Consider the following 27,189-nt stretch of genomic DNA (forward strand, 5'->3'; position numbering starts at 1 on the left):
GCGTAATCGATGGCGATTACAATTCTTTCAAGAGGGGGGAATGTGACAAAGTGATGACGTGCCACACTCGAATGGAAGACAAATTGTCGAGTGGACAAGAGGAACTGGACCCAGAAGATGGGCCGTGGGTCAATTGACTTAAAGACCCGATGAGCACCGATCATGGGGCTTAAAACCTTCAAAACCTAAAGCTTGATATATGACAAGGTTTCTCGTAATACCTTGCTTGTCCTGCCTCAATTCTTGTTTTTGCACATTGCCCCCATCTATGATTCGAAGGTATAATGATGCCCAGGTATTTAAAGTTGTCAACTGCTTGAATCTCTTGCCCATCATACATAAGGGCGGGCTGATCCTTTGATTTGTGTGTACAAGTCGCCATACATTTTGTTTTTTTGACATTCACTGAGAATCTTGTAGCTTCGCAGAAAGCATGTACCGCATCCAAAAGTTTTTGCAAAAGACATATGCTAGGCGCTAAAAGAACCACATCATCAGCATAATTGAGGAGTAGCAAGGTAATGAGGCCTATGTTTGGTGCATCTTCATTATCTTGCGTCGTTTGGCATATAAAGTCCTCAAGCTCATCTATGCATAGCCCAAATAATGTTGGGGACAAAGGACACCCTTGTTTGTTGTGCTAAAAAACTCTTTGGAGAAGCCTGTTTGCATTTTTAGTTTACATCGAACCGCATGGTATAGGCGTGCCACCGCAACCCTCAAATGCATGGGAACCCCAATGGTCTCCATGCGGGAGCATAACCCATGATGAGATACCGTATCAAATGCTTTCTTAAAGTCCACAAAACAGCAGTACATAGTTTCCTTTTGAGTCGCGCCTCTTCCATCATAATCCGGATTGTAATCAAGTGGTCTATGGTACTATGTTTTGCTCTAAAACCTGCTTGACTGATAGCCCTCTTTCCACTGTTTTCAGCCCATGTGCTAATATCATTTTCTATCAGACTTCCAAAAAGTTTTGCCATGCAAGAGCCCACCATAATGGTGCAGTAGTTCGTGAGTAGGTTACGGTCTCCTCCTATAAACAAAGCTTTGACCCAATTCTCTTGCCAATCTTCATGCATACCTTGGTGAATAGCTTGATTTATCATGCAGTGTATCCATTTCTTAGCTTCATTACCCGACCATTTCAGCATTTCGGAGTTGAAGTGCAAAATGTAAGAGGCTTTGCCAGTGGCTATTTTTTTCAAACCTCTCAAAACTGCTGCAAAAGTTATAAGTTCCTTAGTGTCAACCTGAATTTCAGCATTCATCATTATTTGAGCATCGGTGGGAGCATAGAGTGTTTGTGTATATACATACATTTCGTCCATGCTGAAATTTCCCAATCTATCCTCCTTTTTTCCCTTCATGTTGTGCCATGCTTTCTTGGGTTCTTTCTTAAATCGAATCACCTCTTGCTCCTCCTTCAAAAGTTCATGCATCCTTCTCTTTTTCCTTTTCAGCATTCTGTATTCCTTGGCTGCATTTCCCACTCCTTCATGGACTTATCGAAGCACTTTAGCTTGCGTTTGGCTGTTTTACACTCTTCATTAAACCATGGGTTATGAGGGAGACCCTTTACTTGTTGTTGGTCTCTTTTAGATCGCCCCATAGTGACCTCTGCTGCCTATTCTATTGCTTGACGAAAGGTAGCCCAATTTTTTGAAATGTTCTGGGATATGCATTGTCTACTCAATAGGCTGTCTAGAAAAGTGGCATAATCAAATTTCTTAGTAACTTGCCTAACTTGCATTCAATACGCCCAACTTGTCGCCTTTTGGAGGCGTTGTGTAGGCATGTGTGGGAGGTCTAAATAGTAAACATACATGAATTGGAGTATGGTCTGAGTTCGGTGACCGAGCACCAATTTTAGAGTGTCCAATTAAATCCAATGCATTGTGGCTGACTAACGCATAATCATTAGTGCTTCTTCCATGGTTTGATGTATAGCATGTGTATGTTTCGGAGCTTGCAAATTTCTTGGTGCCATTCATGACTACAAGTTGCATAGAAGTCATCATAGATATCAAAGCCGAACCTTGTTCATTCATGAGGTGATCGCATGAGTATCTATCCCACATTGCATCTAATACGAGATCGCCATCTTTGTCTGCGGGATGGATTGAGTAGTCAACCAATTGAACCTGTATGTTGGCTATGCGAGCATTAAGATCCTCGAGTATCACCACTGCCCCCTTTGGTGTGTAGGTTGCAATATCTGCATATAAGTCGACAAAAGGGTCATTCTTGGAGAGATTATGCAAATCATAGAACGGGGATTCGGGATGTGGGATGTAGCATCCCGCAATGAACAACGATCTCCCAGATGTACATATCTGAGCCCATATGTATCGTTTGTATTCATCTATCTTGCATATCTTAACCCGATTTTGCATTTCCTCCTTGTACAGTATAGCTACATTCCCTTGCCCGCGCATCTTGGTACGGGGCCACCAAACCGAGTGTGTAATATATCCTTGAATACTTGGCAGTCTACATGTGTCCTGTTCCTCGTTTCAAGTAGAAAAAATATGTCTTCTTGTGGTAGAACCTCTGTCAATCCTTCCCTTTTGTGCCAAGGGAAACCTCGGCACTTCCAACTTGTGACGTGTATATTCCATGGGTTTCCCCCTGAGAGAGAGAGAGAGAGAGAGAGAGAGAGAGAGAGAGAGAGAGAGAGAGAGAGAGAGAGATCCTAGATAGAACATGTAGATCTATGTGTCCTTTGGGTATTGAGACAAAAGGAAAAAAGTGCAAAAAACAAACATTGTAGAAAATAAAATAGACTGACATGGGGGTGTGGATACATGTTTTTGAAGGATAAGGGAGATGAAGCTCTAACTACATTAAATGTGAAATTAAATGCGCAAGCTAGAATAACCATGATATGCAAAAGAGTAGCTAGCTCAAGTTGCTACGAAAGTGTGTGTAGTATGGCATGCATAGGTTAGTAGGGTGTGGAGACTCGCCTAACAACATGGGGTGAGCCTTTTCCTTTTGTTCATGGCGTAGTCAAATCTCTTGGATGGCAGTGTGATGTACTCTTCATGCCTATTTTTTTGGGTGCTCTCGTGTGTGTACGAGCTCAAAAAGTTTATTCGCGTTGTAGTGCAACTCCTCTCTAAATGTAAGTGGATAGCAATAGAGCAGCTTGATAGAAGAAATTTGTGAGCAAGTCTGTGAATTTTGACGTTGACTCCCTTGGCGTGTGCGGCGATTGAAGGAGAGTCATTGTCAGAAACTGATGAAGTGGCGTACCCAATTGGAAAGAACTGGCCAAGGGGACAAGAGGAACTGAACCTAGAAGATGGACGAGAAATTTCTCTAACTCAACCTGTACCCTCTTTGGATTAGCAGTTAGCTAATCCGGTACCTTTGCAAGAGGCTCTTGCTTTGGCAGTCGAGCATATATTGCTCGAGGACTGTTCATACAGATGAAAAGCCCTCGAGTTGGGCATTATGATTCTCTATCCAAAAGGCGTTTAAATTCCTAGTACCCACCAACTTATTAATCATGCCGAGGGGCCTAAATGACTCTAAATGAGCCTAAGTACTCCTTTACTAGTTAGATTTTAGTGCTAATCGGCTCAACCATCTGATGGCTGCTTAGCCTTTACTGCCGCGTGTGAAACTCTCGGCCAGTAGCCGTGTTACACCGGCCATGCAATGTTCTAGCATTTGTGATTTCAAAAGAGGGTCCCAAAATTAAATAAAAATCAAGGGAAGGAAACCAACAATTAAGGTTAGTGTTTGTCACAGTCTCGTGGCATACTCTTCTCTTGAAATCACAAACATCCTCGTTTGCATGCCTGATATACATGCCAAAGATGATTTAGTGTGATCAACAGTCTTTTATTATCCTATGTATCGGCAAGAAAGATTATGAAACATAGATAGAAATGACTTAATGAAACCTTTGTACTTTTGTCATTTCTATCTATCATAGAAATGAGCATTATATCTCTAGCACTTGTCAAGCAATGTACACTTCTATTGCACTGTGTCACAAACAGATGATGTGGCATGACTACTCGGATATAGGGTACAAACAACATATTGACGTGGCGTGCTGACGTGGCAGCTTGTACGGCCATCCATACTTCACGATGACAGTTGATGACGTAGCAACTTGTACTGCCCTTTGCAATTCGTGTTGACAGTTGTACGGACTATACAGGTTTTTCCTCATATTGGGTTGAGTGCTTTTTCTCGTAGTGTTTGTTTTTGGAACAAGTGCTTTTGGGATTTTTTGCTTTCAACTTTGGAAGCTTTTGGGTATCCCTTGTAAGAATAAAAAGGACCCAAGGGGCCTCAGTGTTGAGAGCATCTGGACGCAGAGTCTGAGAGCAGAGTACCCCCTTGGGTGTTGTACTTTGCTCAAGCATTAATAAAGTAAAGAAATTGTAAGGCGCGCAAGTTTTGGGGCCAATACCTCTGGGCACGGAACTACACCAGGCCATGTCGACTGAGGTGTGAATTATTTTAAGTGATTGTCTTGTGTGGCGTGCCAGATTCTCGATTGGGGGTGCCCAACTCTGTGACAGTGGTATCAGAGCTTCAAGCGTGTGCTTTTCTCAAAGCAAAGACTTAAGCAAGTTCAAAACCACTGAATTGGTTATTTTTGATTGCCCATCGGTTTGTGAAAGAAATGATGATGAGAATGTGAGCGTAGTGCCCACATTCTCACACACTTTTGTCCAAAATAAATCGATGAACCGGAAGTATTTTTCTGGACCAATAGATGTATGCATACCATGGAATAGAGAGATTTGCCAAATGGTTAGCCTTTGCTGTTCCCTTCATTTGTACAAAATGAGTCCGCTTGCTCAATCTATCCACTATAGTCCATATGCCATCATGGCCACTTTGAGTCTCGAGAAGATTAAAAAAAAATTCCATTGCAAATCTCTCCCAAGGGCGATTTGGAGTTGGTAGAGGTTTGAGAAGTTGTCATTTTGTGCATGCCATACTTTACTTTATGACATAACATACAAGTACGCACAAAGTCGTCCACATCCTTGTTGAGCTACAACCAATAAAAGTATCTCTTGACATGTAACAAACTTGGGACTGGAATCTGGCACGACACACGAGAGAGAATCTCTGTAAACACTTGACACTTAAATCGTAGTTCAATTTAGTCGATGTGGCGCGACGGAGTTCCATGCCAATAGAGATTGGCCATTACGAGTGGCGCCACTTTCGGTATGTCTTTTTGTATTAATAATTGAGCAAAGTACAATTGCCCTGGGGTTGCCTATGCTCACCGACTCGTCAGCACAAAGTGAGCCAGAGAGAGCCCAAGGGGCTTATTTAAAGGCCCTTGGCCTAGGTGAAAAGGAGTAATGAAATTCTTTCAACTCAAAAGCTCTAGGCTCTCCAAAAGCAACTAGCGCACAAAGCGGAAATCCGTATAGCCTGCCACATCACCATAGTAGCCCGTTTTTCGTACGGCCAGCCATGTCAGCAGTTCAACGCAATAATCGGAAATCGATATAGCGAGCCCTGTCACCAATTTTTTTTTATCCTAGAGTCCTTAGGGTCCTGTCCGCAGGTCCCCTATAAGTTGGGTTACTTGTCAGCATGCCAGGTCTTCTGTTTGTGACACGACACCCGTAAGCGTTTACGGCCAGCCATGTCAGCAGTTCAAGGCAATAATCGAAAATCGATATAGCGAGCCCGGCCGCCGCTTTTTATTTATCCTAGAGCCCCCAGTGTCCTGTCGGCATGTGCCCTACAAGTTGGGACACTTGTCAGCATGCAAGGTCTTCGGTTTGTGATATGACACCCGTAATCGTTTCCTCTATGTCCATGTGCCCAACAAAAGGATTGTGACGGGCCGTCAATACCTATGGTCTTAGACTATGAGTAACACTTAACTTAGTCTTTGGTAAGAAAAACCCTATGTCCTGTCGGCATGTGCCCTACAAGTTGGGACACTTGTCAGCATGCAAGGTCTTCGGTTTGTGACATGACACCCGTAAGCGTTTCCTCTATGTCCATGTGCCCAACAAAAGGATCGTGACGGGCCGTCAATACCTATGGTCTTAGACTATGAGTAACACGTAACTTAGTCTTTGGTAAGAAAAACCCTTCTTTGAGTCTCGAGAGAATATTTTGACATTGTCTCCCCATTTTGTATCCTGCTTAAGATCTCACAGAAATCCAGGTCTATAGCATATTTTTACCGCATTCATCAAAGTCATGATGATGAACTAAAGTAACTACGGATGTCTGTGGCATCCGCCACTACATTCTTCTTACTATACTATTTGAAAATGAAGCTTCTCATATGCTTCTCAAAAAGCTTGTTTTGGGACGAGAAGTATCTCAAACTCTGATCCATGTACATTGTTGCAGCAAGGGAGTAATGCCTCCACTGAGTCAAAGCATGTCCCACTACTAAGAGCTCCTAATCAAAAATCTGTGCAACCCTCTCTAGTTTAGGCTATGTGATGGCCATAAGACAACTCCTAGACTACTTCTGTCGCAAAGTGATGACATGGCTACCCGAGAGCAGAAACCCCAACCCTAATTCTGGAAACCCTATCCCGAAAACCTGCAAACCCTAAAATCTGCCAGAACCCCCAAAAGCAGCAAAAACCCTAACCCTAACCCTAGGGCAGCAAGGAAAACTCCTGGAAATTGCGGGGAGCATGATGACGTGGCATCGTGCGGCTGAGCCCTCTTCTTGCAACACGTTTAACGACAGCCAAAAATTGTTCTATTTCCTACGCAATTGAAGATATATATATATATATAGATAGAGAGAGAGAGAGAGAGAGAGAGAGAGAGAGAGAGAGAGAGAGAGAGAGAGAGAGAGAGAGAGAGAGAGAGAGAGAGAGAGAGAGAGAGAGAGAGAATACTGTTGCTTACAAAAGCTCAAGAGAGCTTGTGAGAGAGAGAGAGATTTTGCTTTTAATCTGAAGCTTTTGGGCACTGCTTTTGGCATCCCTTGTAAACAATAAATAAGTGGTGATGGCTCACACTCTGCAGAGCATCTGGACTCAGAGTCTCAGAGTGAGACCCAAACCACTCTTGTACTTTATACACTGATTAATACATAAAGAAATACCGAAAGGGCGCCAGCTTTTGGGGCCAATATCTTTAGGCACGGAACTGCGCCGGGCCAATGCAAATCTATTGTGAAATGTGAACTGTTTTGAAGTGGTTATTTGGTGCTGTTGTTATTGATTCTTGACTTGGAGTGTCCAAGTCTATTACATTGGTATTAGAGCACGACCGATTTCTCTTCTACGGGAAATCCGATCCCAATTTTTCTTCCGCGGCACCTATGGCTTCACTGAAGGATCAGTCGACTCCCTCAACATCCGGAGATGCAAACAGGGATCACATTGAAGATTCCGACAGAGTGTGGACCGCCTTGGCCTACTCAGGCGAGCAACGAGAGGTGAAGCGTCGTCAATTGATCTACGATGCAACAAAGATGATGCTGAGTTTTGCAAAGGACCCAAAATTGGCAAAATATACGAGCGAGACTTTTTTTCAGAAAGTGCACGAGCAATGACAGAAAACCACAACACCACCCCCGAAACCCGCTCTCAAAAAACGTTTTGCTCACAAGAAATATTCAAAGAAGGATTTAGAAGAGGTGGTTGATGCACGGATTGCTCAGCTCTTTGATGCGCAAAGCAAAGCGAAAAAGCACGGCAAAAAGCAAAAGAAAGGCACTAACTTCCCTGGTTATTTAGGTTGTCAGTCGACATTTGACAAAGCAAAGAAACAGAAGAAGCATGTTCGGTTTGAAGGAGTACCCAGTTCTTCTTCTTCTTCTTCTTCTGACAGTTCTTCTAGCTCTTCAGATTCGAGCGAAGAAGACAGAAAAGGCAAAAAGCGAAGCAAGAAACAACGCTTCGAAAAGGGCAAGAAAAAGGCAAAGAAGTCTAAATTTCGCCCAGTGAGTCACAGTTCTACAGAGAACTCGTCTAGGGATAGTTCAGAGTCTCATGACGGCAACTTTTATGCGAACAAGAAATATTTTTAAGCCAACCAGTATGACTTTCTCTAAGGAAGGTGGATAGTCGATCAAATTTGACACATTTTCAAGATACAAAGATGCTTCGAAGGCTTTCATATTTGTACAGTAGTTTGACATCGCTTTCGTTGGAGGACGCTACTCCGAGCACTCCAAGATTCGGAGAGCTGCCTCTTATTTTAAGAGGAATGCACGAACTTGGTGGTTCACACCTTCTTTTAAACAAGATTGCGCGAGTGAAGTGGCTGAAATTTAAGAAGCTTTTTATTTCTTCTTTGTTGACTCAAGAGTATGAACGCGATATACGAGCTGCTTGGAACCATCTTTGGATGACCAAGAGAGATACAATGGATGCTTACTGTGAGAGATCTGGAGCTCTTTTCTACCTGCCTCTTCATTCAATAAGATCTCGTTCAGAGAACAGATTGAGCGATGCAGCTTGGGTCTATCTACAGAGATCCGAGATCACTGCTTGGAAGAGAAGTCAGCTTCTATTCAGGAGTTGATGAGTCATGCGAAGCGGGGCTTTGCCATTCACTCTGGCAGTCGGACCTACCCTACCGATGAGGTCATGACACAACGAGCCGAATAGACTTCAGGGAACGAAAGTAGAAAGAGAAAGAGCAACCTAGAGAAGAAGGATGCACGAACCAAGCTTACTCCTCAGGAGAGAGCTCGCTTCATCAGGGAGGAGAAGTGCTTTGGATGCGAGGAACATGGACATATCTCTGCGAAGTGCCCTAAAAAGGCACAGAAAGAACAGAATGACAAGGACGACAGGGAGCGTGGAAGAAAAGGCAAGATGAAAATAGGACTGGTTCCAAATTGTGTGGGTACCAATCCCAATAGCGTGGACGAGAGTACAAAATTTTGGCGAGCTTGGGGCAAAGTGAAAGACGAAGAGGCCCTGATCTTCTTTTATGGAGAAGCCAAGGCCAACTTCATTACACTGGAATTGGCGGCGCGGCTCGAGATCACTCCCAATCGGATGGGACCACTTGCGGAGGCTGTTCTAGCGGCACCCGGCAGAGACGTAGCCATTGCACCTGTCATTGGCAAACTTCAGTTGCATTGTCAGGGGTATTTGGGACATGAGGACTTTTTCATAATGCCTTTGGAGTGTTGTGATGTTCTCTTAGGGATTCCCTGGTACCACAAGAACAACGCCGTGGTCGATTATCGAGCGAGGAAAGCGACATTGACTACAGCGAATGCAGAACCATTGTACTTGATATTAAACTGAAGGGCGAGTCTGTCCCTATTGTATCGGCTTTTGCCATATCTAAATTAATGAAATCCAGTCTATTTCTTTACTTGATCTTTATGAAAGAATTGAGCGATAATGATAGGACAAATATGTCTAAACTTGGTAAAGAACGCCAAGATTTTCTCCACTCTCATGCCTATTGCTTCTCAGAGGGCCTACCAGTCAAGTTACCACCTGCTCGTCCTGAAGATCATACCATTGATCTGATACCTGGAAGCACACCACCGAACCGGCCACCTTACCGTGTGAGCCGAGCATAGCAGGAAGAGATTATGAACTAAGTGAAAGACCTCTTGGAAAAGGGTCTTGTCCAGCCTAGTACTTCATTGTATTGCTCTCCAATGTTGTTGGTTTTGAAGAAAGACGGATCTTGGAGAATGTGCATCGATTATACAACTCTCAACAAAATCACTATCAAGAACAATTTTCCGATTCCAAGGATCGATGATGTACTCGAAAAATTACAGGGATCCTCGTGCTTTAGCAGAATAGATTTGAAGAGTGGATATCATCAGATCAGAATCGTGCGGGAGACGTCTACAAGATAGCTTTTTGGACGACTTTCGGGTTATTTGAGTTTTTGGTGATGCGTTTTGGCTTAACCAATGCTCCTGCGACATTTAACCGGACGATGGACATGATTTTTCGAGAGTACAGGCTATTTGTTGGCACTTTCTTTGATGACATCATTGTTTTCTCCAAGAATGAGGGAGAACACAGAGATCATCTGTTTCACGTCTTTCAAGCATAAAGAGACCACAAGTTAGTGTTTAATGCAAAGAAAAGTGAATTTTTCCTACCACAGATACACTTTTTGGGACACATTGTCTCAGCAGCAGCAGGAGTGCAAATGGATCCGGCCAAGATAGAGACTATACGTGATTGGCCCGATTTGAAGAATGTCCATGAAGTTAGAAGCTTCTTGGGACTGTGTTCGTACTACAGGCGGTTCGTTTGAAAGTTTGTAGAGGTTGCTTCCCTTTGCATATCTTGACACAGAAAGGAGTCTCTTTCTCATGGGGACCCACAGAGGTGACTGCCTTTGAGACATTGAAAGAGAAATTGACTACGGGACCAGTTTTGACTTTGTCGGACTTGTAGAGGTCATTTGAAGTATATTGTGATGCTTGTGGTCGTAGTCTGGGTGCGGCCTTAATGCAAGAAGGCCATGTCATTGTTCACGAGAGGCGATTGTTCTCAAGGTCGGAGATGACAACACAGATTTATGAGAAAGAGGTTTTGGCGGTTATCCATGCTCTTACTCAGTGGCGGCATTACCTACCCGGAGTTGATTTTACTGTCTTTACAAACCATCAAAGTTTGTGCTACTTCTTGTCACAGAAGCAGCTTTCGGAAAAGCAGATGCGGTGGGTGAACATCTTGTCACAGTTTTACTTCCAGATTGTTCATGTGCAGGGACAGAAGAATGTGGTGGTAGGTGCTTTCTCTCGGAAGCCGTTGGTTATGGCTATTTCTGCGATACATCATAGGAGCTTCAAGGATATGGTTGATGAGTATGCCACAGATACAAATTTTGCAAACGTTTTCACACGGATACTGGATGGGGACTCAATAGCGGGATATTCCATTCGGGATGGGTACTTGATGAGAAAAACCATGTTGTGCGTTACACAGCTGTTGAGGAAAAAGGTTATGACTTAATGCCAATGTCCACCTCTTACGGGTCACCGTGGCATTGCTACCACCATGAAAGGGGTAGAGAGATACTTCTTTTGGCCGAGACTCATAAAGGAGGTGGAAGAGTTTGTGCGCAGTTTCTTAGTATGCCAAAAGGTCAAGTTTGACAGGCATAAAGCACAGGGATTGTTACAACCTCTTTATCCATACCCACCCGCCCCGAGAAAAGTATTGCAATGTATTTCATTTGTGATCTCCCGAGAACACAGAGTGGTCACGATGGTATCTAGACTGTTATTGACAGATTTAGCAAAAAGGCTCATTGCATTCCCGTGAAGAAAACAGTCAAGCGGATCACTTAGCGAGACTGTTTTTGGCCCAGATCTTCATATTACATGGCATGCGTGAGACGATTGTCTGCGACAGAGACCCCAGACTGACAATCGTCATCGTTGCACCCGCAGACTCACGGGCAATCTGATATTGTCAGTTCAGTGGTTCTAGATTTATTGAAGTCCTATATCTCGGATCAGAAGACTCAATGGGAAAAGTACCTACCTTTGGTGGAATTTGCCTGCAATAACACGATACACTCTTTCACGGGGAAGGTGCCATTTGAGATGGTTGAAGGTGCTGTGAAGGTTCCACCGTCCTTGAGCACGAAAGATAAGATTTTTGAAGCAGATGAATATACGCGAGACTTAGATAAGGCTTTTGCCAAGGTTCGCGAGACTTTGCAAAGATCTCAAGAACGACAGCAGATCGCCATCATCGCGACTTGAAATTGAAGGAGGATGATTGGGTGCTCTTACGTTTTGAGAAGGCACGCCTGAGAAAGAAAAAACGAAAGGAGAGGCTTTTTCGAGAGCTTAGTATGCGATACTACGGACCTTTCCAGATCACTGCAAAGATAAATGATGTCTCCTTCCGACTAAAACTGCTTGATATTTGGAGGATTCACACTGCATTTCATGTGAGTCTCTTGAAACCTTTTAAAGGTGATGTGCCTGATGATGGGTAGCCTGATGAGCAACCCGAAGTGGAAGAAAACGAGATGATTCTTATTCCTGAAGAGATTTTGGCACATAAGGATACGAAGAATAAAGGTAAAGTCCGAAGGCGGTTTTTGGTTAAGTTCAAGAACTATCCTGCATTGGATGCGAAGTGGATAGAGGAGGTTGTGAATCTTTACCTCGAGGCTTTTGGTTTAGCATAGTCTACTCCAAATGGAACCCAGAATTCAGCTTGGCCAGAGATATAGTGCAGTGGGATGCACAAGAGGGGAGTCACTCCGCTCCTTTGTCAACAGATGCCTTGATTTAGATACTACAGTCTCTGATGTCTCTCGAGCTTCAGGGACACTGAAAGCTGACAGCATTCTGTTGTATGACTTTATGAAATGGAATTCTTGACTATGATATTGGTTTGTTTTCGACTTCTTTTAAGTGCAGGAACTGATAGACGAAATGACTCCAGCATTTTGGTCTGATTGATCTCGAACAGACATGGTGGCAATAGGAATTAGTCAATCGGACATCGTTGAGGTCCCGATTGGATCTAGATGCGATTGCTAGCTACATTGCCGATAAATCATGGTCTAAGATCCGAATGAATGTTGAATGTCGTGTGATGTCGTGTGATGTGAGTGTCGATTGGTACATGTGCTAGATGTGTGTTCCTAGTACGTAGGTACTAACAGTCAGTGTCTGCTAAGACGGTTTATGGCCTTTGTCTGTTTTGTAGGTGTAATCGAGGGCGATTACAATGCTTTCAAGAGGGGGGCATATCACAAAATGAAGACGAGGTTACCCGAGAGTAGAAACGCTAACCCTAATTTTTGGAAACCCTAAGCGTAAAATTTGCAACTCCTAAAATGTGCCAAAAACCCTAAAAGTAGCAAAAACCCTAATCCTAACTCTAGGGCAGAGGGAAAACTCCCGGAAATTGTGGGGAACATGATGACGTGGCACCGTACGGCTAAGCCCGCTTCTTGCGGCGCGTTTTACGGTAGCCAGAAATTGCTTTATTTTCTATGCAATTAGAGAGAGAGAGAGAGAGAGAGAGAGAGAGAGAGAGAGAGAGAGAGAGAGAGAGAGAGAGAGAGAGAGAGAGAGAGAGAGAGAGAGAGAGAGAGAGAGAGAGAGAGAATACTGTTGCTTTATTGACAAAAGTTCAAGAGAGCTTGTGAGAGAGAGAGAGATTTTTCTTTTAATCTGAAGCTTTTGGGCTCTGCTTTTGGCATATCTTGTGAACAATAAATAAGTGGTGAGGGCTCACACTCTGCAGAGCATCTGGACTCAGTGTCTGAGAGTGAGACCCGAACCACTCTTGTACTTTAAACACTGATTAATACATAAAGAAATACCGAAAGAGGCGCTAGTCTTTGGGGCCAATATCTCTAGGCACGGAACTCCGCCGGGCGAGTGCAAATCTATTATGAAGTGTGAACCGTTTTGAAGTGGTTATTTGGTGCTGTTGTGATTGATTCTTGACTTGGATTGTCCAAGTCTGTTACAACTTCACAAGCATATCACAACATACCTCAAAAGACTTTTGCGAACCTATTAACTTCAACAGTGGTCGTGTAGTCAACTTGTGCTTTAATCTCTCTAAAGCCGTAATTTGTGTAGGTCCCCACGTGAAAGGAACTCCTTATGGAGTCAGGGTGTGCAACGGCAAAGCAATCTCTGCAACGATTGATGAACCATCTGTAATAAGAGCATAATCCGAGAAAGTTTCTTACATCATGCATATTCCGAAGAGCTGGCCAATCCGTACTACAACTACCTATGCTTGATCGAGACTAACACCTGTTTGCTGAGACAATGTGTCCCAGGATGTGTATCTCTAAAAGGAAGAACTCACTTTTCTTGTCATTTATAACCATTATAAGCGTCAAAAACTTTCAGCAAATGCTCTCTGTGTTTGATTTGGATTGCTAAGGAAACAATGATTTCATGAAAGAAAGGCCCCACAAATTGGCAATACTCTCTAAAAATCAGATCCAGCATCTTGTTGAACGTTGCTGGAGCATTCGTGAAGTCGAAAGGATTAACAATTACTCTACTATTGAAGGGAACACGGTTTTATAAACGTCTCGAGGAGCAATCCTGATCTAATGATAGCCGCTTTTAAAATCGATCCTGCGAAAACAAATAGACTGTTTATCTCTGATGTAAATCATGGAGCATGGGTTTTGAAAACTTGTTGAGAGCCTTGTAATTGATGCATATCCTCTAGGATCCTTCTTTCTTCAGCGCTAGGAAAACTGGGGAACGAAAAGGTGATGCCTCATACTGGATCAATCCTTTTTCCAAAAGGTCTTGTTCTTGGCTCTCTCTCTCTGTCTCACCCAAGTGTGGTAGATTGGTTATGCCATTTCCCTCTTGAATAACAAGTCTTGAATTCAACTCTCCTCGTTGGCTAGATCTTTAAGGTCTCTTGGAATAGTTTCCTACGACGTTAAAACTGTCTTCTTCTCAGGTGTGTGTGTGCGCGCGCTAATAAGAAGAGGATATCCCCCAAGTGTGGTGGTAGGTTGGTTATGCCATTTCCCTCTTGAATAACAGGTCTTTAGATCTTTAAGATCTCTTGGGATAGTTTCCTACGATGTTAAAACTCTCTTCTTCTCTCTCTCTCTCTCTCTCTCTCTCTCTCTCTCTCTCTCTCTCTCTCTCTGGGCCCAATCTATAAGCGGGTCTATTCAAAGGAGTCCTTAAGGAGCAGATCTATGGTGTGGACCTTAGGTCTCTCAGGTGGTAACTCGCAAGGAAAACCCTTAAAAAAAACAATTGCATTGAGCTTGCAGGAAATTTTGTCGCTCTGACTCTTAACTATGACAAATTTGAATCCTTACTGTCATCCATATAAGTGAGAAAGATCGAATAAACGATTTGGATAATTTTGAAATGGCGAAAGTTGATACAAGGGGTAGAGTGCCTTTCATTTTACATCGATCACTATTCCAGACCCTTGCTATTCTTCAACTAGATATTCTTTGCCCCTTAGTCTCTAACCACTTTGTTGTGAGTGTGCCACGACATCTCTAATAGAACACTTCTCTGTTCCAAAGGCATGATTTTGAAGTCCTTGTGCCCCAAGTAACCTTGACAATGTAGCTCTAGCTTCCCAACGACAAACGCTACACCCTTGCCATCAGAATTACATCTATTTGTGGCCTCTTGTCTGCTAGCTTAATCCCTAGTCGAGCCCCTTAGTCTCTCACCACTTAGTCTCTAACCACTTTTTTGCTTAGATATTCTTTGCCCCTTAGTCTCTAACCACTTTGTTGTGAGTGTGCCACGACATCTCTAATAGAACACTGCTCTGTTCCAAAGGCATGATTTTGAAGTCCTCGTGCCCCAAGTAACCTTGACAATGTAGCTCTAGCTTCCCAACGACAAACGCTACACCCTTGCCATCAGAATTACATCTATTTGTGGCCTCTTGTCTGCTAGCTTAATCCCTAGTTGAGCGGCCATCTCAGTTAAACTTGGCTCGATTGTCAAAGAAGATAAGGGCTTTTTGCTCCTGCACCTCATACGGATGAAAGAAGAAGCCACTATCTCTACTTACAATCATGGGTATTGCGACACTTTTTTACGAGTGGCTCCTTTCAAAAAAGTCACCTTGAAGGAGGAGATGGAACGCTATTGTTGTGGACTACGCAAGGAGATCCTAAGAAGTGATCTTCTCATAATTAATAACTTTGGAACATGCGATGGATGGTTTCTCGTTACCGCAAGGGTCACTGACTTATCCAGCAAATGAGCCACTGACCAAGGTTGCAGAAATGGAGGCCTCAAAGGATAGAAAGAAATCCAAGAAGACTCAAAAGAAGAATCCTCCACCGCTCGAATATTTGTGGAGCAAAAGGCAAAGTATTATAAGCAAGGCAAGTACTTTGGGTGTGGAGAGACAAGGCGCATCTTGGCAAAGAAAGGAGGGAGCAAAGAAAGGGAAAACAAAGGCCAAGCTTGGTTCAGATTTCATTGGGACCCCTTGGCTGGCCACTCTTCACATCTGTAACTGGAATCAATAAGGAGAGAGGATCATAGATACAAAGATGTGACAATCGTGTAAAAGTAAAGTCAGCCGCGTGTGCAAAGAAGTCTTGAAATAGGTTGGGGTATTGCTGCAAGTAGAATATCCACTTGACAAGAAATTCAGTGTGATTTTTCTTCTTGTTTCTTTCTGACCAGAACGTTTAGAATCTTTTGTGGATCAAGAAGGAAGTGTTCATCTTCAATTTCTGGCACATAAGGACATAAGTCTGCAACAAGTGAATCTCCTTGAATGTAATGTTTGAGCCATTAAATGTGAAAAGCTGGATGAATATCTCCCTCATGAAGGTGGAAATTCCAACTTGTAAATGACAACTGAATTCTTCTTCATGATCTTGAAGGTCCATAGAAGCGAGGTCGCAACTTTGGAAAAATTGACTTTACAATTTTGTAGTCATGAGGTGCCATATATAAGAGAAGCAAATCACCTTCTTGAAATTCTGCATGACGATGATGCTTGCTGTCTTGCTTTCGATATTTCTATTGAACATGAATCAATTTATCTGGAACTTGTACAAAAACATCTTGCATGTCCTAAACTAGTTGATTTGCTAATGCCATTTTGTGTTGAAGAACAAAGTTCCTACGCACAAGAGGAGTATGTCCATATGATGCTTGAAACGGAGTCATGTGCCGTTTAGTGATGAGGAGAATTGTTGTAAGCAAACTCCACAAGTGGCAAATAATCTTTTCAAGACGCCAATTGAATTTGAATGTAATGTCGAAGCATCTCTGCCAAAATTTGATTGAAATGACAACAAATTTCATAACTAGAGACTTGAACAGGGACGTGAAAAAATGTTAAGTGAATTTTGGATCTCTATCCAAAAACAATGTCGCAACTTGTTGGAAAGAAGCAACGTTCTTGCAAGGATTAAAATGTGGCATTTTGGAAAATTGATTAATTGCCACAAGAATTTGAGTATTGCCTTTGGGTGATCGTGGCAAAGTGGTGATAAAATGCTTTCCCTCTTTTCTTCAGGTACAGACAAAAGTTTAAGTAAACCTTGAGGAAGGAGAAGCTTTCATTATTTGACATGAGTGACGAGCCTTATTAAACTTCATAGCATCCTACCACATTTGAGGCCAAAAATCTGTGGTTGATAAAAGACCTTGTCTTGTTGATTCTAGGGTCCGTATCAAAATCTTCCTCAATGGTGCATTTGACAGACACAAATTTGATGAACATAATACAACTTATCCACAATTGCACGAGTTGGAAACATGTTCATCTTTGTAGGAGGTGGGTCAGAGGACTTTGAGAGTTTAAAATTCCTCTCCAAAGTCTCGATTTGTGAAGTATTCATTCTTGAAACACGTTGGAATATCCATCTGCACATCAATTATGGCAATATTTGTGGCTCAAGGCATGCGGCTCAAAGCATCTGCAACCACATTCGGAACACGAGGCACACATGCCAAAATTTTACCTATTTGCCTTTTAGAAGGATTCATTACTGGTCGAGTGAAAATAGTCAGAGATGGATGATCGAACCCCACCCAATCATCACATTGAAGGGTTCCCCACAACTCCAGAGAAGGGAGAGGGTGAAGAAATAGCGGCAAGGATCAGAGGCTCGCATGCCCGTGTAAAATTTGCTATGACACGACAATAATCTTTGTGATTAAGACTATATGTTGAGATTAGACTTGAGAGGCTTGGAACATTGTTGCTTGATTGAATGAATGAAACTGAGTACAATAGGCTCCCTTTATAGGAGATCAAGCGACATGAATGAACAATCCTGACCAATCACAAATAGACACGTCCTTTGGAGGAATAGACATGTCTTAAGGTGAAGAGTTGCAACCATTGGGTGAAGAGACATAGCTAGTCGTCGAAAGGGTGTGGCTTTTCATGAAGAGGTGTGTCTCTAGCACGACGAGTCGCAACCAGTCAAGGGAAAGGGTCAAGAGCTGGCCACTTATCATGTCAGCAACTGGAATCAACAAGGAAAGAGGATCTTACTTACAAACATGTCACAATAGTGATATAACGGTTTTTGGCTTTGCTTTGATTTTCATGGAGGATTTGAGAGGCTGTTTGGTAGGCTTCTGCCATATGTCAAAATATGTTTAGACAATTCTCACCTTATGAAGGTATATTTCACCTTATTTTAGAAGCGATTGATTCGTCATATGCTAAGCATAGGCCAGATCTCGTGTTGACTTCATCTACCTCTGTGTACAAGTGCTCACTTGCAATTAGCGGTGTAGATCTGTAGACTTTCGATCCTCCTTCAGAGAATCGTGAAGTAGGTAATGAGACTCTTCTTTCGTTGTTTGATTGTTGTTGGAATCGTTATTGTGATTGCAATCTTCCTTACGCAAAATCATGCTCGTGTGCCTACTCGGAATCTCTGTCAAAGTCTATCGCATGTGCCGTAAAAATGTCACCGGATACCCAAGCAAGTTCAGAGGATGTTCAAAGCATCCTGCTACGAGGCATGAGGGGGGTGCCGAGCATGTGTCAGGATATTACAAAGGCTATATCAACTGAGTGATATAGCATGTGCCGTAAAAATAAGACTTGATACCCGTGGAGGTTGAGAGCATCCAACTACGAGGCATGAGGGGGTTGCAAAGTATGTGTCCGGATATTACAGAGGCTATACGAGCTGAGTGGTATAGCCTTATTGAGGTAGCAGCTCCCAGATAGATGGGGGGCCTCAAGGTCCTCATTGCTGCTAGGGCTTGCTCGAAGATAATGCCCCACATGCTTTTTGAGATTCAAGGGGAGGGTCAGCCTCACAGAGTCTCAGTAGAGGCACCATAGGTTGCAGAGTGCTGTTTTGAGAGGATTATAGTTGTGGGCATTTGTGGGGGAACTTGTGTCATCGATCCCGACCCAACAGATCTTGAGTCATGACACTAGCGGCTTTGGGCTTGGGAGAGCTGCCCTCTGGTACGAGTGCAATGGGACCCGAGAGTGGTTCTGGCAAGATTCTTTCTCTATAGCCGATCACCCAGGGACCCCCTTTTTCGAGTACACAACTCGTTTGAGGTGACACATACTCAATAGCACAGAGAGAGGCTCACCCTTTCAACAATTCACTGGCAGGAGAAGGGTCTCACAATAGAGTTCTTGTTAGGCTTCTTGGAGCGGTTGTGGGACAACAGGCAGTCAAGGAGAGTTACTCTATTACAGTGGCTTGTAGCGCACATGGCTACATCGATTGGGAGTTGGTTGGTACACAACGGCTTCTTGGCAGCTTGTGCTGCTTGTTGCCATCCTTTGGAGAGTCAGCGTCATTGTTTGTGGGATCGTCCCATGGCAAAGCAGGTTTGGTTTCGAGTTCTTCGGCTGATGCCAGCCCTCATAACAACCCTACAGTACCCTTGGGGCATTGCAGCTTGGTCCACTCTCACTGGCCCTGGGCTCCACTTTGAGTTGTCTTCCACCATTAGGATGGTAGTGATCAAGGAGGGTCGACCTACACTTCAGCTTGCCACAGCTCATCCCTCAAGAAGTGGAACTTCTACTGTGTGGATCTTCTCTCTTTTTATCTGTTGAGTAGTTTTGAAGTGCTAAAGGTATGTTCCTGTCTGATCTTTTCAGTTGGCACGCGGTGGGATGGTCCAATGACCATCCCACCATCCCTCTTACAGTGAGGCATCGCAATGGACTACATTCTTGGATCTAGGGAGGCAACACATATGATCACATCATGCACTATCCTCCCCACCATTGGTGCTGACCGCACTTACATCTCACATTTAATTTTCTATGCCAGATCTTTCAACAGCAGTTGGAGCGCTCACCACATTGCTCTTTTTTGTTTTCCACACATAAGCCTCAATAAGTTCCCACACAACTCAGAAAGGAAGCATGTAGGGGAGCGCTACGCGCTCTGGTTTATGCCTTAGAAACTTGTAATGGGCAAGTCATGTGATGTAATCGACAAATCAGTTAATGAGATGCTAACACAGAGAACACCACCATGAATTGAATTGAAAAAGAGCAACTACTTGAACTTCGTGGAGACGAACATAGTGGTACAGATTTCCCTCAGATACGATTGCCCCTAAGGTAGGCGTCACTTGCGGGTAGAACTGTTACAGTTTACAAATGTCGCAGAGAAAAATGTGCAATTGCACCTAAGCTTGTACTCTGCCGAACGCTCCATAATCAATGGCGCTCGGCTTGCTTCTTTTACTTGCTATCAAAATGTAGCGCTGAAAAGCTTAGAATAGCAACACTTTCCATAACTAAGCCCAAAAGCTTTCTTAGGTCCACTCACCATGTCAGCATCGTCTGTGCTGTCGCGTTTTGTGCGTGCTCAGACTCAAGTCTGTTTGGGTCGGTCTACCTTGGCTTCTCTTCTTCCTTGGCTTGTTAGTTTAGGTCTTGCCACGTCATCACTATGTGACACCCATCAAGGTCGTAAGATAGAACACCACTATCATAATTGAACTGAAAACATCAAATACTTTAAAAGTTTACAAGGATGAACACTTGAGATGAGACGTGGAGTTAGGTGACCGTTGCACTTATTATTGATCTCTTGGTCGCTATACAATTGTCGGGGAGAACCCAATCTCAAACAAGATGTTTCCCCAGGCCTATATTCAAAGGCCGTTGGCCTCTTGCTTTCATAGATGTCCAAAAGCATGTGCTATAAAATATTGGCGCCCCAAAAGCTTTGCAAGTTAATGCTTTCAATAACAGACGTCAAAAAGTACGAGCTGCCATGTGATCAGTGCCGTACGATACCATGCTAACATATGTAATGTGCTTGAGTATCATTGCCATATAATGCCGAGAATTGTGGCACGATTGTGTGCACTAGATGAGATCATCGAGAGAGGCTTGCAGAGAGAGAAGGACCCTCACTCGCCGTAAAAAGCGGGCATTTGAGAGAGAGATTCCTTGCGTTAATGCAACTTTGCGTTATTGATGGTTCCTTTTAGTTACTTGAGAGAGAGTTAGAGAGATACTCTATGAATTCTCCTTTCTTAATAAGCTCTCTTTTTCCAGTTTGAGATGCGAGTACCCTTTTGACATGTTATATCTTTTGTTTTCTGGTTGTGCATTTTGGTGTGTGAAGATAGTCTTGTGATGCATATATTTATATTGTTTGGTAAGAGTCAACTTGTCTGTGGTTCTTTTATTCTTTCCGGTTATTACTATTGAGGTTGTGAGTTACATAGTCATACTGTAATAGTAGACTTTGTGATTTTAGTCGACCAAAAGATTCCCTATGTTGTTGTATGATGTGAAAAATAAAAAGAGTGAAATGTTATAGTTCTTTAAGGTTTGCTTGTATCTTACCTTATATATTATCCATCTTAAAGTGATGGTGCCCGAAGCAAGTGGATTGAAGAGCTTGTAATTTTAAATTTTTTGTTACTGTTGTGAAAAGCTTATTTCACTCATCTCGAAATCACCTCGTGTTGATGATATATATGTGTTCTTGTGCCACATCATTTTTGATAAGGTACTTTCACGAGGCTGTGGCTACCCCTAACCTTAGTTATGGTTTCTTTCCCTTGATTTTCATTTAATTTTTTGGACCTTCTTATTGAAGTCACAAACGGTCGGACATTTTGTGGCCAGTGTGAAATGGCTGATGATCTAGAGTTTCACCCATAGTCAGGAAGGGCAGGTCACCACGAGATGGTCGGGCGAGTCAGCCTGAAATCCAAGCAGTAGAAGGGTGTTTAGGCCCCTCGCTACACTTTATAAGTCGGTGGGTACTAGGAAATTAACCCAAAAGAGGCAAAGTGGACACTTGGCGGTCTGTGAGTGATTTGCTTGTTTTGCATCAAGAGGGGGCGGCCCAACTGAGAGAGGAGGCTGAATTTTATTCAAAGCGTCCTACTGTGTGTGTGAGTAGTGGGTGCAACTGATCACAACTTTAATGGAAAGCTTGTCTTCTCCCTTGTATTATGTAGCACGATGATTTCGCTCTCGTGCATCTCTCTCCCCCTTTGCATACGGAATCGTAATGCCCAGCTCAAGGGCTTTCCATCTATATGTACAGTTGTGTGGGTTATGAGCGTATGCCGAGGCAAGAGCCGCTTGTCCAGGTACAAGATTAGCTAATTGCTAATCCCCTGCAGGTATAGGTGAACTTGGAGAGATTTCACGCAAGGAATTTCGTTCTATTCAAAGGGCAAGTAGCCCTACAGGTGCGGGGGTAATAGGGCTTGCAATGGATGCGACGGGCACGCAAAACGGAGCCCGAAACAGTGAATTACAGCCTGCTGTGTATTTTTGCAGGTTGAGGGTTTTGATCCTAATCGATCCCTCATACCGTCAGGAGCATTGGGGAAGCAAGGGGATCACTGTACAAGTGATCTGGTGCATTTTCGGGGCAGAAAACAGAGAATTCAGCGTGCTGCAGATTCTCGCTAGGATGGAAAAGTGCTCGTATGCGCCGGGAAAGTCACATTTGGCATGGGGATTTTATCTGTGAAGCCTCCATCTGCGGTTATGCTACCGAAATTGGGCTAGAGTGGGCCATTTTCAGCCCGGTAAAAGCAGGACAGCTCGTACCTACTGCACGGTTCGAGCATGGCGAGAGTTCATGGTCACCCTTGTCTGTATCTTTTGTTGATTTGAATGCTCCACATGGTCAAGGCTATATGACTGGGCAACTAGAAGAGAATGCGTTCAAGACACAGCTGGTTGCTGCTGTGAATGTGTTTTCTTGGTTCGTGCAAAACTCTACGTTGATGAAATTTCTGCAAGTGCCGCCAATGTCACAGTAGACAAGGCAACTGTCTCATGCAGTAGAGTTTGTTGAGGCTCAAACCCAGGTCCCTTGTGCGTCTCAGCAGGGAAAGGAGCACTCACACGTTGTGGAGTCAGTTGGGGCTCCAAGACAAGCTCCTTCTGTCGAAGAACATGTGGCTAAGACGCTTATTCCTCTTGCTTTGCTAGTTGAGCCAGCCACCTTTAAAAGTGCTAGGTATTTCGGGGGTGGATCAGTGTTTCAGAGCATGGTTGGTTATGCGCGTGGAAAGCAACAATATATGCCAGGAACAATGTTTTGGGGGTGTGCAAGGCATGATGCTAAACCCCATGTATAGTAACACTGGTATGCAACAAGGGTTTCATTGCTATTTGGGCTAGCTAGGGTGTCGCATGGCAATTTTGGCATGGGTAGTTTTTTCGATCAGCAGGCACATATGGCACTAGTGATGCAAAATGTCAATGGCCAAGGGGCGCCGATGATCCCTATCACATTGCCCATGGTGCAGACAATTCCCTATGATAATTTGGCAGCACTGGAAAAGCCAAAAGCATACAAAGAAGGTACTGCAGCTGTGAGCTTTGATACTTTCAGTGGCTTTGAAGATAAGCCAAAGGCTCTTACTTTCCTCCAGTAGTTTGATACAGCTTATGCAGAGGGAATTTTTTAGATGCCTCCAAGGTTAGGAAAATAGCCACTTTCTTGAAAGGCAATACACTTACATGGTGGACGACACTGTTGATGCAAGGGAAATCACCTCCCACATGGGGATACTTCAAGCAAATGTTTGCATCTGGATGGCTGTCAAATGAATTTGAAGCCGATGTCATGATGGATTGGCACCAACTCACTGCGGCTACTTGCGAGAACTTACCGGAGTTCAATCAGAGGTTTTGAGATTAGTGTACCAAGAATAGAGTGGCTACCCTCAGTCAGCTTATGGAAGTTGCCAACAATTGTCATGCCTTGTTGAAGGGAGAGGACAATGAATGGGTTTTAGGGCAACGTGAAAGAAGGGTTAGCAAAAGAAAAATTCAACAAAGAAGACCGTTGTGAAAGTGACTCTTAAGCGTCCTAGGGGTCAGAAACGACAGGGAAAGCTTAAGACTTAGTCGAGACCATAGTCACAGGGGCACCCATTTTTGGGCTTCCCATCCCCACTTGCCGTCTCGCCCTCTTTTTTTACACTAAAAATCCATTTGAGCCCTGTCCACCGTCCCACCCCTCGGGACGCGTCCCTTGTGACTGGGGCCGAGACGTCTGAAGGAGGGGCCAAGAAAATGAGAATGAAGCCGTTTAGATAATTGTCGGTTAAATTTATATGTGTTAGATAAAGAAAGGTCAGCAGTTTTGCGAGAGTTTAATGACTGTTTTTCTGATTGTGCATTCAGGATATAGCTAGATTTGAAGACTGTGCATTCTGTCCGTAGCTTCTTGGGCTTATGCTCTTACTACAAAAGGTTTTTAAGGAACTTTGTTGAGATTGCCTCCCCCTTCATGCTCTACAATAGAAAGAGGTCACGTTCAAGTGGACACATAAAGAGATTTCAGCTTTTAGTCTCTTGGAAGGAAAAGATGACTTCCGATCCAGTAATTGTCTTACCAGATCTCAGGTTGTCATTTGTGGTCCAGTGCGATGCGTGTGGCAATAGTATTGGCGCAATGTTAATGCAAGATGGTCGGGTAGTAGCTTATGAGAGCAAAATCTTGCAAGAGCCAAAAAAGACCATGCAAATCAATGAGAGAGAGCTATTGGTTGTGATTCATGCGCTTTCTAGTGGGAAGCACTGTTGCTAGGTGCTGATTTTGTTGTTCAAACAGATCATTAGACCTTGCAATACTTTTTGACGCAGTGAAAGTTATCAGAAAAGCATATGCGTTGGGTAAACATTCTCTCAATGTTCCACTTTCAGATTTTCCATGTGGAAGGCAAGAGTAATGTTGTGGTTGATGAGTTATCCAGAAAGCCACAAATTTCAGTTGTGTCAATTCCTTATCATCACGAGCTTGATGACATGAATGAACAATATGCTATGGATAAAGATTTTCCAAGGATCTTTGAACAGTTGCAAGATGAGCAACGCCATGAGCACTGTCTCCTCAAGGACAGTTTTATGATGATGCATGGTAGACTATGTGTGACTAGGCCATTGCGACATAAAGTTAAGGTAGAAAGCCATGTCCCACCGTATGCAAGGTATCGTGATATAGATGCAACAGTGAAAGCAGTCGAGACATTCTTTTATTGGCCTACTTTGAGGAGAGAAGTGGATGCCCTTGTGCGAGCATTTGTGATTTGCCAAAAGGTCTACTTTGACAGGCAAAAGACACTAGGATTGTTACAACCACTGCCTATTCGAGATAAGCAATGGAAAAGTATTGCTATGGATTTTATCTTTGCTCTTCCATAAACGCCAACAAGGATAGTATATGGATCTTTATTTGATGTTCAGCAAGCAGGCCCATTTCATTCTCGTCAAGAAGAAGATAATATTTGATCAGATTGCCCGATTGTTTATGTACAATTGGCTCAAGTACCATGGTTTTTCACAATCTATTGTCAGTGATCCTTGTAGACCAGCCTATTTTGGAGAGGCTTGTTTGAAAATATGGGCACTACGCTCAAGTTTTCCTGCTCATTTTATCCACAAACTAGTGGTGTAACAAACTTTGACAACCCCAGTCTAGAATCTGTCCCGACACGAGAGAGAGATTCACTTTAAACATTTCAAGACTTTAAATCACAGTTCAATTCAAGACGACATGGCCCGACATAGTTTTGTGCCAAGAGAGATTGGCGTTGAACACTGGCGCCCCTTTTGGTATTTCTTTTTGTATTATAATAATCGAGCAAGTGCACGTGCCCTGGGCTCTCCTCTGCTCACCGGCTCGTCAACAATGAATGAGCTAGAGAGAGCAGATTACATGAAAAACTTTAGCTCAAAACCATCTGGCGTCAAAAAAGCTAGTGCAATTCTCGTATGCCGTACGGCCTGCCATGTCCTCGACGCGATCTGCGTGCGTCTGTACAACAGCCACGTTAGTAGTCTACACAATTTTTTATTGCTAGTGTCACTCTAGGCTTCGTCGGCAAAAGTCCATAAGTTGGAACAACTTTATTAATCTGAAAAATCTTTAATTTATGTCCCGGGCTCATGCCACGTCATCAGTGTTGACATACCCTCCTCTGGAAGGATGGTAATCGCCCTCAATTACGTCTGCAAAACAGATAGAGGCTATAAACCAGCTCAACACTAGACCCACACAAATCTAGCACTTGCATATAGATGACAATCACATCACATGAACTCAAATCAATCACATAAAAGTTCATTCTCAATCTCACACCATGACTGCCAGCAATGTCTTTAGTAATCACATGTGGATCCATCCCAGAACTCACTGATGTCAGATTAACTAATCCTTATTGCGATCATGTCTATAGGGATTGTCAAGACGGAAATGCTACAATCATTTTGTCTTTCAGTTCACTCAAACAAGCCACATGAGAGAGCACAAATAATTCATATTCAATTTCAATAATTCCAGTTAATAAAGTCATACAACAGATTATTGTCAGCATAGCAGTATACCAGAAATCCAAAGGGATATCAATGACTCTATTCAATGGAGGAGCGGAGTGACTCCCCTCTTGTGCAATCCGTGTGCACTAGATTGAACCCTAGTGATCTGTTGGATCTCTCAGAGTAGACGGAGCTAAACCGAATGCCTCAAGGTAAGTTCCAAAATCTGAGGAGTATGTGCTAGGTCCTCTTGCTCCAAAATCTGAGGAGTATGTGCTAGGTCCTCTTGCTCCATCCAATGCCGGATAGTTCTTGAATTTAACTAAGAATCGCCGAATCACTTTACCTTTCACTTTTCTTTCCTTGTGTGCGAAAATCTATTCAAGAACGAGTATCTCGTCACTCGGGTTGCTCATCGGGCTCCCCATCGATTGGCACCTCACCTTTGAAAGGTTTTAAGAGACTCACATGGAATGCATTGTGAGATCTTTTAAGTATCTGGCAACTTGAGGGGAAAGGAGACGTCATTTTTCTTTTCTTTAATCTGGAAATGGCCATAATATCTCATGCTAAGCTTTGGTGGAAAAACCGCTCCTTTCCCTTTCGTTTCCTTAGGCGTGCCTTTTAGAAAGGTAAGAGCACCCTGTCGTCTTCGTTTAATTTCAAGTCGCATCGATGTCGATCTATTGCCTTCTTGTGTCGTTCTTGAGACTTCTCTAGAGCCTCACAGTCCTTGGCAAGAGCAGTGTCCAAGTCCCTCGTCTACTAGTCAGCTTCAAAAATCTTGTCTTTAGTGCTGAGCAAGGGAGGAACCTTCTTAGCACCACCGATTATCTGAAATGGCGCTTTCCTTGTCGAAGAGTGAACCATTTTATTGTAGGCAAATACCACCAAAGGCAAATATTTTTCCCATTGAGTCTTCTGATCAGAGATGTAGGACTTCAACGAATCTAAAACAACTGAATTTGCAATCTCAGATTGCCCATCTGGTTACGGATGG

At 43.3% G+C, this 27,189-nt stretch overlaps 1 long non-coding RNA gene across 9 annotated transcripts in view; it reads left to right on the top strand.

Annotated features, from left to right (window-relative positions):
- LOC147425898 (uncharacterized) overlaps positions 1-27,189 on the top strand; it is a 50,811-nt gene that overhangs the window by 16,238 nt on the left and 7,384 nt on the right. For 3 of the 9 annotated variants that reach the window (XR_015186098.1, XR_015186100.1, XR_015186099.1), the window contains exon 5: positions 1-27,189. This exon is cut by the window's right edge and continues 7,384 nt beyond it. The exons of the other annotated variants lie outside the window; for them this stretch is intronic. This is a non-coding gene — a long non-coding RNA (uncharacterized LOC147425898). 9 annotated transcript variants of the gene reach the window in all.

Source organism: Adiantum capillus-veneris, chromosome 24 (assembly GCF_014529385.1).
Source record: "Adiantum capillus-veneris isolate H3 chromosome 24, ASM1452938v2, whole genome shotgun sequence".
Classification (NCBI taxonomy): Eukaryota; Viridiplantae; Streptophyta; class Polypodiopsida; order Polypodiales; family Pteridaceae; genus Adiantum; species Adiantum capillus-veneris.